We start from the raw sequence: 15539 nt of genomic DNA, 5'->3' as shown, positions 1-15539 counted from the left end.
AGAAGCTCAATACAAGATAAAACAGATTGCCAACCTCGCGACCGTACAATCGATCACAGCACGGATGGGAGACGCATTTGCAGACAAAACGAAAAAAAAGGCCGAAATGCGTGAGTATGAAGAGCTTGATAGCTGGCCGACAGAAGTAATTCTCGAAAACTAGTGACTAATACCCAGAGCAAACTGAAATTATGGAGGGAACACTTCTCAAGTCTGTTGGATGGCAGTAAAAGCATAAGAGATGATGAACCCAATTACTCAATTGATGACGATAGGACGGGCATTCCATTGCCAAACAATTCGAATAACAATTATGTGTCTGATGAACAACAAAGCGGTGGGGCCGATGGAATGCTGGCCGAGCTATTAATAAACGGAAGAACGATAATTGCGCTGTTGTAAACTCGGCTGAAACAGCGTACGCGGTAGCTACACCAATAAAGAAGAAGTCAAGGGGTATTGCGGGTCAAACATACACTATTTACTAAAATGAAAATTAGCTGTACGTAATGGAAAATTGGACACAAATTTGTACTGAGGACACCCCAAATAGTCCACAGACCTCTTGCCATATCATTACTGCATATCGAAATTGAATTTCTTTAAATAATTTAGATATATTTCTATTGGACGACTTCGGTGGTATAATTAGCATAGTGGTATTAATGTTGTAGTAACGTCAAAGCACCAAAAGTGAAATCAGCAATTGAAAGACACGGTCTCTATATTGCCACACGGAGAGAGTTGTAAGATGACACGCTTAGTGAAGAAGCATGATTTACTTAAAGAACGAATGCAGTCGGTTGCAATTAAGTGGTTGCTTGTTGCTACTGGTCCGCCATACTGACTGGAAACTAACAACGATACCATTGAGGCTATCTAGGTCGCCAATTTAGTTTTATTAAACTTCGCTTAATTTTCATCTTTTGTCTTTTGCAGCCTTCTTCTTTTCAAATTACCACTACTATCTCGCTGGTACTGTTCGTTAGTTTTTGCTAAACGTGCTCAGTTTGTTTGTGCTGTGTAGATTAGGCTATGAGTGAGAGTACTTACTTCTACTTGACGATGCGCTAACATATGCCGAAGAGCGTCGTTTGAGTCCACTTGTGCCGTCATTATTGCTCTCGACGGGCAGAAATCGCGATAGTGACAGCAACGTTTTGAAGAGGTCAGTCACGTTTCGATCCTCCTTGGCGGAGCACTCCAGTACTTTCGCTCTGCAAGTGAGGAAATAATGTAACTGATTAAAAATGGGGAATTCAAAGGGGACCGTCATAGTTATATATAAAAGGTAATTGAGTTTTTTTTAGAGTTGAAAGTAGTAGTAAGCAAACGAAATTGCAAAATGTGTTAATTTTATCGAAATAACAGAGTTAATAACGAGAAAACATTTTAACTTCGGTTGCATCGAAACTACAATATTTTTCACAAATATGAAATTTGTATTCCTTACGAGAATTTGATTTTGATCATTCATTTTGTGTAGCAGCTCTCACCTTGTCATCCGATAGGATAATTTCCTACGGAGATTGCACCAAAAAGTCTTGCGGTATTTTCGCTAGTTGGCGCTGAGAGCGCGTAGTTCTAGTTTTATTCGTCGCATCGGGTCATGCTATACCTTTTTGGAAAGCTCATTTCACGCGCTAACACTTGTTTTATTGACTGTCGTTTCTTTTAAGTCGTTCATGAGTTATAGCGTCGCAAACATGTAGCAAAATAAAGAGAAAATACGGCATATTTTATATACAGTATTACTATGATAAAGGCAAAAATTCATCTCAAGCCGCCAATAAAATTTGTGCAGTTTATGGGCCCGATACAGTTTCTATTTCCACCGCACAACGATGGTTTCAACGTTTTCGTTCTGGTGTAGAGGTGGTCGAAAAGGCGTCACGCTCCAGAAGGTCTGTCGTCGAAAATTGTGATAAAATCGCTGAATTGGTCAAAAGAGACCGGCATAGTAACAGAGGTCAAGAGCTGAGCATTCGTCATCAAAACAAAATTTTAGGAGCAATTGAGAATTCAATAAAAAATACCGCAAGACTTTTTTGACAAACTAGTATAATACTGTAATATTAGTCGAAAACTTCATACCCTCCACCAACTCCTATAGTTGCTGCTCTAACGAAGACTACGTTGCATTAAATGCTAATTTAACCACTCCAACAGATTATACTTGGCTTGCAGCACCAGGATCTAACGGCTAGGCATTTACATATCATATGTGCCATGATGGCTCTCAACAATGTTAATTTCACATGCCGTTTCCACCGTAAGGCTGAGCTTAATGTGAGGCCTAGGAATTTTACCTCTTTAGATACCTCCACCACCGTGCCACCGAGGGTCCTCTAGTCCGTAAAGACCTTCGCTTTGTGACAGTTGTGACAGTGTGACAGTGACGACGATGGTTTTTGATGGATTGAGCCTACAGTATTTCACAATCCCTTTCGCCAACAGTATTTGCAAATTTACATCGTGCCATTATGATAATTTCATCGGGGAACCCCTGGCACCGAATTTCATTGTTTGTGTGCAACTCAAGGAGCTCATCTACTACTAAGCAGCTCCTTAGTAGGGTGAATAGAACTCTACCCTGTGAGCAGTCCCTTCTAGTCTCTTATTTTGTTCAAGAGACAATGAACTGAGTTTGGAGCAAGACTTTCAAACCTTAGCAGATTTGTTGCTTAATACGATATTGGCTCACTTTTAGGAAAATTTTTGCGTCTACTTTAGAGGCTTTATTCGGTACTTTTCCTTCAGGAGTGTCCAGTAAGCAGTAAGAATTGATCGTACGATACCTGAACCATACAATATCTCTGCCAGCTAAAGTTTTAACATTGTTGTTAAGAAGCTACCACTACTAAAAATTATCTAAAATTTTAAATAAATTATAAAACATCTCTCACTGATAAAGGCTTCTGTGTTTTGAAGCCTTGAAAAACTCACAAATTTTAAAGGATTCCTTACAAGTAAAGAAATTAAGACAGTTCATACCAAAAATATCTTTTGCACAAAAGGTCGTTAACTTATAGTATTCTTTCTGAAAATTCTTTTTATTTTCAATTGTCTTGCATTGTCTAGCTAAAAATGCTGTCTACCATAGCACGGATACATATGCTGTTCCGTGCCGTCATTTCGGCCTTCAAAGCTACACAACTGTCAATCGAAAACTTACGAATATTATTTGACGCTCCCAAAAGAAAGGAAACGAAAATGAACAAATATGAGGCGAAGCACCACTGCTTATGGAATCGCTCATACATTCACTGACAACTATAGCGGTTGCTGTTAATCCCGCTGTCCTTGCGTCAGTGCACCATTGCAATCCAAACATACAGACATATATAAGTTTATATAGATAGAGGAGGGCTAGTACAAATGGTGTTTATCTCTTTCCAACTGTGGCATATGTTAGTTTAAAGGATTTAAAATTTATTGTTTTCCTTTTGTTGTTGTTTTTTTTTTGTAGCACTTCCGCTTTGCGGAGGGTAATGCCCTGGTTTTATGCCACAAGCTATTTTTGAAATTTTTTCTCGCTGATATTCGCATGAGAATCTAGCTTAGCAATTGTAAATCTCGAATAGCATGCACTTAAATAATATTTTTTAATAATAATAATAAAGTACCGTAATCTCGAGTAACTACAAACTGAGGTCATGAACGTGATATTTCTAATGCAGGGCTTCCACCTGCATGCAGCTCAACCTTTACCTATTTTTGAGCCATTTATAGTTAGATTGCAAGCTTACTTCACCCATTGTTGGGTGCCACTTGTCGTAATACCTTGTAGTATTCACATGCATTTACATTTACACCATATATTTAATAGTGTCTCCTAGTGTTTCCTTCTGTCTGTTACAAGCTTTGGTGGCAAACTGTTCAGAGTATAATTAATTTAAATATAAATTCAAGTGCATTATTTCCAGCCCTGATTCCTTTGTACAGTTATAATCAACTGTTAGAGTAAAAAATGTTGAAAGAATAAGGAGCAATTTTTTCAGAAGAAAAATGTTTAGAAGTTCACTAGCTTGAAGCTGCAAAATTAATCACACTGGAAAAAAATTCACAACACAGAATTTTTTTTAACAGTATTTATTGCTCCTTTCCACCAGCAGTATTGGGTTAGAAGTTCACACCAGTTATAGTGTTTTAGAAGCTTGCAAAATTGTCAGTCCAATTAAAATTTTGACGTGTGTGTTGAATACTCTGACCTTTGTTTGCAGTTTTTTTACACATGGTATTTGTAGTGATTACTTTTTCGTGCACAACTCTTGTTTCACGTTTGCGTCGTTGTTTTTGTTGTATTTTTGTTGCACGTTTTCGTTTTTTTATGGAACCTGTGGCTTTGTGTTTCACATGTCAGCAACAATGTGTCAGCTGGGATGCTACAATTACCCGGGTTGCAACACCGAAAAGCATGCTTCGACCGGCAAATTATATGCGTGAAATAAAGCCATACAGGGTCTTTKCTGTKGTTGTAGTTTTTGTATGCTGCGAAAGCGATATTTTAAATCTAAAGTCACTCGTTTTTTTTTTGTTTAATAGAAAAATTCAATAATGGTTTTTGCCTCAACGAAATGGTTTATTTTGTTGTTTTAATTGTTCTCTATACATATATATACATATATGCTAGCAAATGAGTTGGATGAAAAATCATTTAGCAATGGTTCACTATATTTAGCAATATATTTATTTTTGATAATTCTAGTATAAGAAGTGCCGTCAAATTCTTCTTCTCTATTGGCCTAGGCTCCGCTTACACCATTATAGCCGAGTTCACAACAGCGCGCCGAGGTTGTCTTCTACTTTTCATAGCGGGTGTTTTGTTATGTGGCGGGTTCTAACCCCGCTCATAACCCTGGGGAGGGATGTTTTGCCTTCTTACTTTAGCTCGTCTTCAAAAACCCAGAGGATACTTGGTCTAAGAGCGGAAATCGTGAGCTGTTTGAGCCATATATAAGGCAATCGGTTTTGACCACTTCCACTCCCACTGAATGGCGCTCAGAGAAAATTTCTCACTTGTGTGAACTTCTACACTTGACTCCATCTTCCATTCCTCTTTGGCCCGTTTGGAACAGATATATTTTGCCAATCACCTAAGCTCGTTCATCAATTAATTTTGACTAACATTACATTTTATGACACAGTTATCATGGCCTTCACTTACAAGCACTTTTGCAGGCGTGTTTCGCTTTGAACTTGAACACTTCTAGTCACATAAATAGTTCACCCTTCCTGGTAATCTGTGTCGGTATCTCTACATTTGCGTGCGTTTATTCATGGTTAAAATGGTCGCAGCTTATTGCAGACCACAGGTAAAAAAAAAGAACGAAATTGGAGTGCAAAAAATAAAAATTGCAAGCACAACAATAACGGTAAATTGCAATAAGCTGGCAGCTCCCGCCGGGTCTTGAGGCCAGCATGTTATGCATATGATGCATATATAGTATATGAGTGGCTTGTACACATACCATATAGTACATATGTATGCATGTATGTAAGTGCTATTAATAAACGGTAAACCGCCAGCCTCTGACCGCATAGTTGTATGCGGCTTGATTGCATTTACCACATATTCAACATAACACGAATATACGTGCATGTTCTTTTTTGTGTTTCAATATAACGGGTGCACTGATTTGGATGTTAACAGATTTTTGTTTTTGGAAATTTTACAAAGGACCTCTCCCGATATAAGCAGCCTTTTGTAAAGTGGGAGAGGTAAAACTACTTTTCTGCATCTTCGTCTAGTTTTTGCTGTCCACAATCTTATCATTATTTTTAGCTAGACTTTCGAAGTCCTATTCGCTGATTAGTGGTTTGCTTATACTAGGTTACTGTGGACATTATAGAACATATTGCGATCCAGCAGCAACTTTTCACTTCACGTTAGAACTGCCAACTTTTGTTCTCTATTTTCTCAACAATTACTTTTATACCCAGCAAATCATATTTGCAGGTGTAATTATTTAAATAAATGAATCTATACGAGCCTGCGCTAATGTGAATGAAATCCTTTTCGTCTATGCACCAACTGAAACAGATCATTCGATTATCATTCACCCTCTGCATTCACGCGAGACTAATTATGAGCCGCGAACCGAAGCAACGTATTTTACAGACTGTTCTAAGAGACAGCAGGATTTTCTTTCGCCACGAATGTACTTCGGAGCATGCGCGCACCGACTGAATTCGATTGAGGGCGTTCCTGGCTAACGAACGAGCGGCTGGTAAGTTGTCTCCGAGCATCTGGAAAGTCAGAGCCAACATTTCTCCCGACGTGTTTCTGTAAGTGGTGCAAGCCAAAAATGCAGCGTTCGATTAGATTAAATTCTGGCACAGAGATGTTTGATATGATCAAGCAGGCTTATCCAGATGTTGCTTTAACAAGAATTGTTGAGTTTCGATTGCAACACTCGAACTTTTTTGTTTCCTTGTCTGAAAAGGCAAGCATTTTGAGACGACAAAGGCGATCCAAGCAACATTCACCTTGGCTATCAAGGCTATTGCTGAGAATGCTTTCCGTGACATCTTCAATGCTTGGAAATTGTGCTGGCATCGTTGCAACGAGGCAGAAGGAGCCTATTTTTTAAGTTTTAAGGAATTGTAACGATTATTGCTTAACAGACAAAACCCTGTACATACCTCAGAAAAAAATTTTTTTCTTGATTATTTTATATATGTATATCTTAGCCTCTTTGCCAACCTCAGCCCGAATATGTATATTAAGTTCAGTTTACAATACTCGCTTGTCCACAGTCAGCTGTTTCACATCATCAGTTTAAGGTTTTTGAGACATGTAATCCTTAAAAGGAAGTAAAACACATATCGCTTGATATTATAGCCAAGAATTTAGTTCTATTATAAAGACAAGAGTTTTCCATTAAATTTCAAAAATGGCCTCATGTAAGTGATCGCCGTGGCTAACTCGAATGAATTTCACAAAGAGGCCCTATTTTCAACAACCTTTTGCAGAAATTATAACCACACGTATATATATACATAACCCAAACAAACTAAATTCATATGATTTTTAGTTAGCCCTAACATTCAAAAAACGTGTGTATAAATTTGACAGTTATCGAATCCTTAGTTTGTGAATTATATCGTTCTGAGTGAAGGAACTTTTTTTATTGTGAATAAAATTTATAAAAAGGAACTTTGCATGTTAATAAGATATTGTTTTTTGAAGCCAACAAATACAGATGAAGCAAAAACTTGGCTTGATGGCGAGTTTTCGAACACTGCTTGCAGCAATTGAGGCGTATTCAAGGGATGATACATAGCCCTAAAAAAATTGTCCAGCGGCTTTAAATCGCACAAAATTGGAGGACAGAGATAACGAGCTCGAGTAAAGCTTCCTTCAAGAAATTGATTGTTTTGTGGTAGACATTTAGCGCCGTCTTGATAGAACCAAACCTCATCCGCATCTACATGCTTCAACTCAGACACGAAGTAGTCATTAATCATGGCTCTGTAGTGCTCTCATTATGACAGGCTACATGTTTGAAAAAAAGACGTACCCATGATTCTCTCTGACCCTAGAAAATATCCAACTGTGACTTACATGCGGCAAATTTACAATATACTTTCAGCACAAATTGCCGCTTACAAACGATAGCTTTGCGTGCAGCAAGCAAACAATGTGCCCCGCATATTTTTAAATACTTATATATGTATTTGAACGTGTGTGTGAGTGAGTAAGTATTTGTGAGGTGACTTGATAGCGGCGGCGAGGGCGCGATGCGCACAGTTTTCAGCTCTATAATGGCCGTTATCATGTTACGTAAATAAACAAAAGTAAAAAAGTCCGCATGCAGACAATGGTGTAACGGCATAAAGCGCAGTCAGTGGCAAATACGGGTGCACACAGACACACACACTTTTTTAGTTCTTTTAGTCCTCAGCAGCAGTGTTGCCACCAATTGGTTTGTATTGTTGCACGTGTGGCACGCTACGCTATTTTCTTCAACATTAAATCCGCATTGTTGTGGTTGCATTTTGGTCTTCGTTGTATTTTCATCGACGAGTGGGCTCGCTGTGTCACCACATAACAGTACTACCATATGTTGTATGGTGTATGTTATTCTATATAAATGTGTCAAAGGAATTAGAAGCTTTAAAATAAAAGCATACCATAATAATTTTATTTGTAAAATTGCTTAATTGAAACTGTAGATATTAAAGCCAATACTCTTGAGTTCGCTTTCTGTGCATTCAAGAAGAGTGAACCGCGTTACTACATGATTAGGTTGGTTTGAACAAGCTTGTTGGAACAAGTATTTTAGTCTCAGAAACTACGAAATGGCAATGGGTAGGAGCTCCGTTGGTTACTTGTGGTGCCCTATTGCACTATAGGGCCTCAGACCAGTTCAGCAAACGTCAACCACCACCATACATATGCATTAGCTCCATTTAAGCAGAAAGTACATCATTTTATATACCTATTTTTGAGATATTTTTAAATGCTAGTTTTGGAATATCTAAATTTATTGAAGCATACTCTTCTATGGTGGCAAATAAAAATATAGACTACACATATTTACATATGTATGTAATTATGCTTTATATGATTGTATTGTGATTTTTAAGTACCCACTTAAAAAATAATTTTCTAAATTTGTATTCCCTACGAAATCTGTTTTTTTTTCTTTTAATTTCAGAGGATATAGTTCGAAGATATAATGATCACCGCAAAACGTCTCTTTTGAAAGCAGCTTTTTGTGATACTAAGTCTTAAAATGCAACAGTACAGTAAGGACTAATCGATTTCAAAGTTTTTTTCCGAAAAAAATTTGAAAAAGTGGTTTTTTGCGTCTTTTGAACTGTATATAAACCCTAAAAGTAGATGAAAGCAGGATAGTGGAGCCATGTGTAGAAATCCACGCAAAGGAGGAAAGTTCTCAGAGCGCCATTCACTTGGTCGTGACCAGAAACAATTCTTTTACATATGGTTCCAGCAGCTCACGACTTCCGGTCTTAGCCCAACTATCCTCTCTAAAATGGAAAGGATATAGCATCTTCGGATGAGAGACCCCCCTTTTGATGACGACCACTGCAAACTACAATAACGACATCATTGCCCTTAACAACAGCATGCAGAGGAATGGACCAATACAACATCTGATGGTCGACGTAGCGAGTTTTCGAGAGAAAGGTTCTGCGAAAATGTATGGTCCTTTGCGCGTTGACCACGGCGAATATGGCATTCGATGGAACGATGAGCTGTATGAGATATGCGAAGATATTGACATAGTTCAACGAATTGAGCGACATGTTTCTCAACTCAGAAAATGGTTTCTTATTAAAGTAGTGTTAAAAAGCACGAACTATGAAAAGCAATTTATAATTGAATGTCATCTATTTCTCTTTGTTCTTTGGTTTTAAATGTTCTCATCCTTTCTTACCTCAAAATTCAGCTTTGTTATTAAAATATAAATCCAGCGCGACACAGAAGGTTGGATAAAATAAGGTTGCCTGTTGATCCTGTAAATTTCCATTTGGTGTGCATTTCGCCTATTACAAGCCAACTGTGGCGCTGCAAATACTGCAACACCAACAACTTGTACTAATGTCTTTTGCGGTTGTTTGCTTAGCCGATTTCATCAACCGCGTAGTTACCGCTTATACTTTTTGCACGTATGTACGTATGTATGTGTGTACGTATGTATGTGTGTACGAATGTATGTGTATACGTATGCGTGTGCAACTTGCCCTCATAGTTTCATTTCTTGGCCGCCACTTTGTTTGCATTTTAATATTATTTGCCATCGCCATCGGATGGTTGTTGCCACACTTAAACGGTCACAGTTAGAGCTGAGGGGAATGGAGAGGAGGGTGTGCCGCTTAGTGGTAACCGCGACTTGTTATAGTAATTACTGCATTTCTTCGTTTGCCGCTGTGCTTGCAATGCCTTGCGCTGATTACGCCGTTTCCACAATCGTAGCTGCAACTGTTGCTGGCGGCGACACAATTACCCACCAACCGAGAAATGTGTGAGCGCGGAAATCCGAGTAACTGCGGTTCATGTCAACAGATTTCAGTACACACCCTTTCGTTTTACCTTCACAAACATACACACATACACACACCTCGATTGACAGTTCTTTTCCCCGCTTTGATTAGGTTGGTCACATTTACATAAAATCGACATGGAAAATAATTATTCTATAAATTGTTTAATTAGCGCCTTCTTGCATATATTTAATAAAAGAAAATAGTATATTAGTTCATCCAAAAAAGGAATTTTATTTAATTTTTAGAGCTCACGTATGATTTTAGTTTATATTTTCTCCCAACTAGATTTGACATCTCACAATTTTGAATAGATACGCCATTCCACTTCAAACTACTCTATCACGTAGTTCCTATATCCAGTGGGGATGAATTTTGAGGCTATAAATCACTTGCGTTTTATAAGCATAAGCCTTTGACCTCAGAAACTCCAGCAAAGAAATTCCAGTGAAGTTAGGCAGCCCTCAGGTTTTGATTGGTTTATATCAAGTCACCCGTTAGTTTGTTAACATCACTGTAAACTTCAAAGCATAATGCAACATTGACTGCAAGCCCACTGATTAAACGTTCAGGCACATTGAGAAGCCGGTTTATCTATTTCAAACATTAAAACCATTTCAAGCACATAACGTTTTGCATGTTTATTGATTTTAAAACTTTTATGTAAAAATGTGAGTATTGGTTGTGTAGCAATTTAAATTCAATCTGATTCTTTCTTTATCACGGGTAATCCAAGTACAAGTATTTTTTCAATAGTCTTTTCTTGACAGATCACGCGTGAGTCGTGTCAAGCTGTCTTGTTATTTTTTTTTTAGTGTTGCTTGATATTTCAGCAATGAAAGACTTACACTTGAACTACGTTTACAAATCGTTCAGCTTTAGTATAAAAATTGATTTTCTGAAAAGAATTTGATTCGCGCACTCCGCTCAATTTATGGCCAACACCATCATCCATCTTGAGACCCAGCTTTCAGTACACGCTCGCCCACAAACGGTGTGTTCTTATAAACGAATTGTACATGTTTATTCAAAACGCACTTTCGTACACATAAATACTAACACACACAATCGAATGTGGTACCGACCGCAGGAGATGGGAGCCACTTCGGGTTTACCACGTAAATCAAATCGAGACGACGCCATGAAGCAAGTAAAAACAAAGACAGATGTATTAAAAAATATTTTGTGTTTACAGAAACGATGATGGGCTCAATTATTTAAAGCACGCACGCCCACACGAAGGCAGAAACACAGACTTATGCTCATAAATAAAATTGGATTTGACTGCACTCACGTTAACCGCGGCAATTCACAGCAGACCCAGTCCGTGACTTCTTCCAGTCGCACCTCTCGGTGTATATTGGCCAAATAAGATTTATTGCCGGCGATAACAATGAGTATGAGTTTGACAGCAGCAAATTATGACATGAAAAGGAAGAGAAAAGAAAAAAATTAAGTACCTTTATACGTTTTTCTTGATGTATGTAGGCCCCGCCTTTTGTTAAGTTTGGTGTATATATATTCCAAAATACTCAAGCCATTTCACTCAAATTAAATAACAGGACCAGTTATGTTAACCTCTCTAACGGCAGTGTGAATTCGGATGATAACCCCATCTACTCCCTATAAAAGGGTTTTGTTAAAAACTACAAGTCCTAATTTTCTCTTTTTATATTGCTAAAATGATCGAAATCGGACTACAATCTCGCCTCCGTCACATTTAATACCATTTCAAAATTTACCTGATTCTTTCACTTTTCAATTTACATATTATTAGTATAACCAGACAAAACTTTGCACGAGCAGTGTCTCTGAAGGGTGTCAGCTGATGACCAAAAACTGTCTAAGTCCAATCCAAATTATTCAAGCTCCTAGCTACCAAACACATGGACCACAGTAACTATAGTTGACTTTTGAGTGAGATATGTAATTAAAACTCAGTGATAATCCTTTCCCGATAACAGTATGTGTGTATGTCAAAAATGGCTTGAATCTGATCAATACTTTTTTTAGCCCTCATATACCTAATATAAGCATGGTAAAAAACGAGCAGAAACAAAAACAACTACGATAAAGCCGGTGGAAAATCAAAGTGATACTCATACCCTTTTCTAAAATATTTAATTAAATTATGCATATTTGAATTGTGACATTGTACAAAATATTAACGAAAAAAATTTAAATTTCTCAATAAATGAATAAATATATGAGTCCATAATATGTCTCAAAATGAAAACAGATGCCGAATTAATTGACAAAAAACTGTTGCGAAAAACAAAAAATACAAAGGGTGTGTCCGAGTACTAGTAATTCAAAAGAATTCAGTTATGAATTAGCACTAAGTTTCTTAGAAACTACCTGAAGTTATAAACCACTAATATTCTAAGAATTTAATTATATACGAAATGTGTGATTATTTGTGTAAAAAGTCCATGTCAAAGTTGGACGGGCGGCGCATAGCGAGAAATTGCATATTACCGGAAGTGTCTAAAATGTCAACCTGCTAATAAAAGAAGATAATAAATTTGAATTAAATTGCACATGTTAACAAGAAGTTTGATAAAAATATTTCTATTAAAAAAGATAATATAACATTTAACTTTTACTTATTTAGTGTCTCAGTTTGAATTAATATAATTAGTATTGCGAAATTTCAAGAGAGATTCTTTTAAGAATATTTTAGCCCGCTTGTTCTCTCAGAAGTCCTTTTCATAGAAGCATTGTTAAAAAAAAAAAAAAAAAAATAGTGAATATCGATGTCAAAACCGATCCAGAGCTGTTGTTATTGGAAGTATGATTGGAATTCGTTATATGACAGCAAAAACTAAGACGCTAAAAAACACCTAATATGCAAATATGTAATGTGTACATGGCGTATGAGTAACCTCTGATGAACCTGAAAATGGCATTACTTAGAAACAGTTTCTGGATTATTTCCATTGGCATATGTCCGAATTGGTATAAAAAGCAGTATCTATATTGCAGGATATCTGAAATTATCGAATGTCTCAGATTAAATTCTTATAGGAGTATACTAAAAATTTTTTATTAATTTTACAGATTTCATATCAAACAGTGGCATGAATGAAGCACGAAATAAGATAGAACTTGAGTGAAAAAATTTTCACATTAGTTAAAAATGGTTTATATCTGAGCGCAGAACCTGAAAATGTTGGACACATGTAATTTTATGTATGCAATTTGAAGTAGTGAATCGTAATCAATAAGAGACTCAATTTCGAATTTTTTGATTATACCTTATTTTGCATTTGAGGTATGTAATACTGCATAATTTTACGAGGAATAAATTTTACAACATTTTAACCGCTTAGACTACTTAAAAAATGAACAATTCGTGTCTTTCGCTCTATGTCATGAGTAAATGATTAGGTATGGAGCAGATTTATTGGTCCCAATATTGGCTCTAAGTTTCTTTTCAGATGGCAACTGTACGGAAACTTGCTAGAATTTATAAAAACAAGGAAAAAACGTCAACTTTGATAGCACCGAAGCTAATAAAACACACACAAATAAATAAAATAAAAATGTTTAGATTGAATTTGATCATTCAGTATTTATGGCAGCTATATGTTATAGTAATCCATGCTATGCAATTTCTTCGGAGATTACATAATTGCCTTAAAATTAATCCATACTGAGTTTCTTGATGATATCTTGTCAAGTAAAAGAGTTTTCCATACAAGGACACGGTTTTGATCCTTCAGTTTGTATGACATACATATATGTATATGCTGTAATAGTGCGATATCAATGGTTTCAGCGAATTAGCAGTTTTCTGGGGAGAAAAGACGTGCGCAAAATTTCAGATCGATATTTCAAGAACTTAAATTAACTTAATAACACGGCGTATGAGTAACTTTTTCAACACAGCGTTCAGCTTGTTCTAATTCCTAATAATTACAAGTAAATTTTAACAAAAGCACTTAAGTTTATTATTAATTTGTGTTTTTCATTAATTTTTTTTATTAATTTTTAATAATTAGATTTTTCGTATACCCACACTTACACACAAACACCTGAACGCAGACCTGCAATTGATTTTATATGAAATATATTTTTTTTAATATCTCAAAGAGTGTTGCAAAAACATTAGTCTCTTTTGTTGAGCAGCGTCTTCTCAATTCGTTTGCTGTGAGCAGACAACATAGTGGGAAGGCGTTTTATTGCATTTCCGAGCCTGGCCGAGACCTTGATAACTTTGTAATTAGTGACAATTACGCGTGCCATTAATTGGAAACATTCTATGATTCTGTGCCGCAAAGGCATTGATTGACACACATATACATACATACAGATCCTGAGTGCAAGTGCAAGGTGTAGGCATTAGTGTGCTTGTGTGTATGAACGAATGCATGGCGAGAGCCAAGTGACAACAAAGCAAAAGAGGTATGAATAACAAAGAACAATTTATCTGCCTTAAGGCTGTAGATGTGGAAACTTAAGATTACGCTGAAGTGTTTATGATTACTTTAAAGGAGTTTATAAGAGAATAAGATATTATTTCTACAAAAGATTAATTTTAAGATTACGATGAGCGTAGCTGTACACGTCTGATATTTAATAATCATAAAACACTTTTTAAGAACTTCTTCTACCAATAAGCAAAAAAACTGTTAAATTCGACGGCACCGAAGCTATAATGCCCTTCACAGGGCATTTTTTTTTAGTATGAAAGAGTAACAAAAGATCTTTTTCTTTCAAGGGTTACTTTGTATGACAGATATATGCAACAGTTATCCGATTGTTTGCTGCTTGGTGAAGAGAGAGAACTTTCTGTCCTATATCTCAAAGACAGAGTTACTAGTTCGCATTAGCGTCTATATTGACAGACAGCGGTTTGCGTTGATTTACATTTGATATAAATTATATACAGGGATTACATTATATCAACAATTAGAATCAACCCAGGATAGACTGATATCAATAATGTAGAGGCTATTGGGTCAGAGAAGAAGAGAGAAAAAATACTTAAATTTAATCATTGCACAAAATTCGAGAGCCTTATTAAAACCCAGAGATTCAAGTTAGGCATTAACTTCAATAATATCTTATTTTTGAGCGGTACCTTCGATGGCCTGCTTTCTGTGGCTACGGAGAAGAACATACCCAGTAAAAATTAAATTTTCACATAACAAACCTGACTAAAAAAAAAAAAGAAATATTTAGTAAGGCCACTGAATAGTCATACTGACATCTCAAAACTAACGAATTACTGATTTATTTGTAGGAACACTGCCGCGGAGTTCAAGAGTACAACATTACGATCACATAAAATATCTCGAGTGGTTATGTTAAGGTAGTTAGTGGGGAGACTTAGTCAAACCTAGTCGCAAGTTTGGAAAAGGAACCTTTTTCATAGCACTTGGAAAAATCCTCCGTCGTGATGGCCATCAGAGCCTTCTTCGATTCAGTTTTATATCTTGTCTTGCGGTATTTTTTTTTTATTTATTTTAATTTTTTTTTATTTTATAACGGTTTGATGAATCATGCCCAGCTCTTGACCG

The sequence above is a fragment of the Bactrocera latifrons genome, unplaced genomic scaffold, assembly GCF_001853355.1.
Source record: "Bactrocera latifrons isolate USDA-ARS-PBARC rearing strain unplaced genomic scaffold, ASM185335v1 scaffold_33, whole genome shotgun sequence".
In the NCBI taxonomy this organism is placed as follows: domain Eukaryota; kingdom Metazoa; phylum Arthropoda; class Insecta; order Diptera; family Tephritidae; genus Bactrocera; species Bactrocera latifrons.
The sequence above is the reverse complement of the archived record's forward strand: the minus strand, read 5'-3'. Positions refer to the sequence as shown.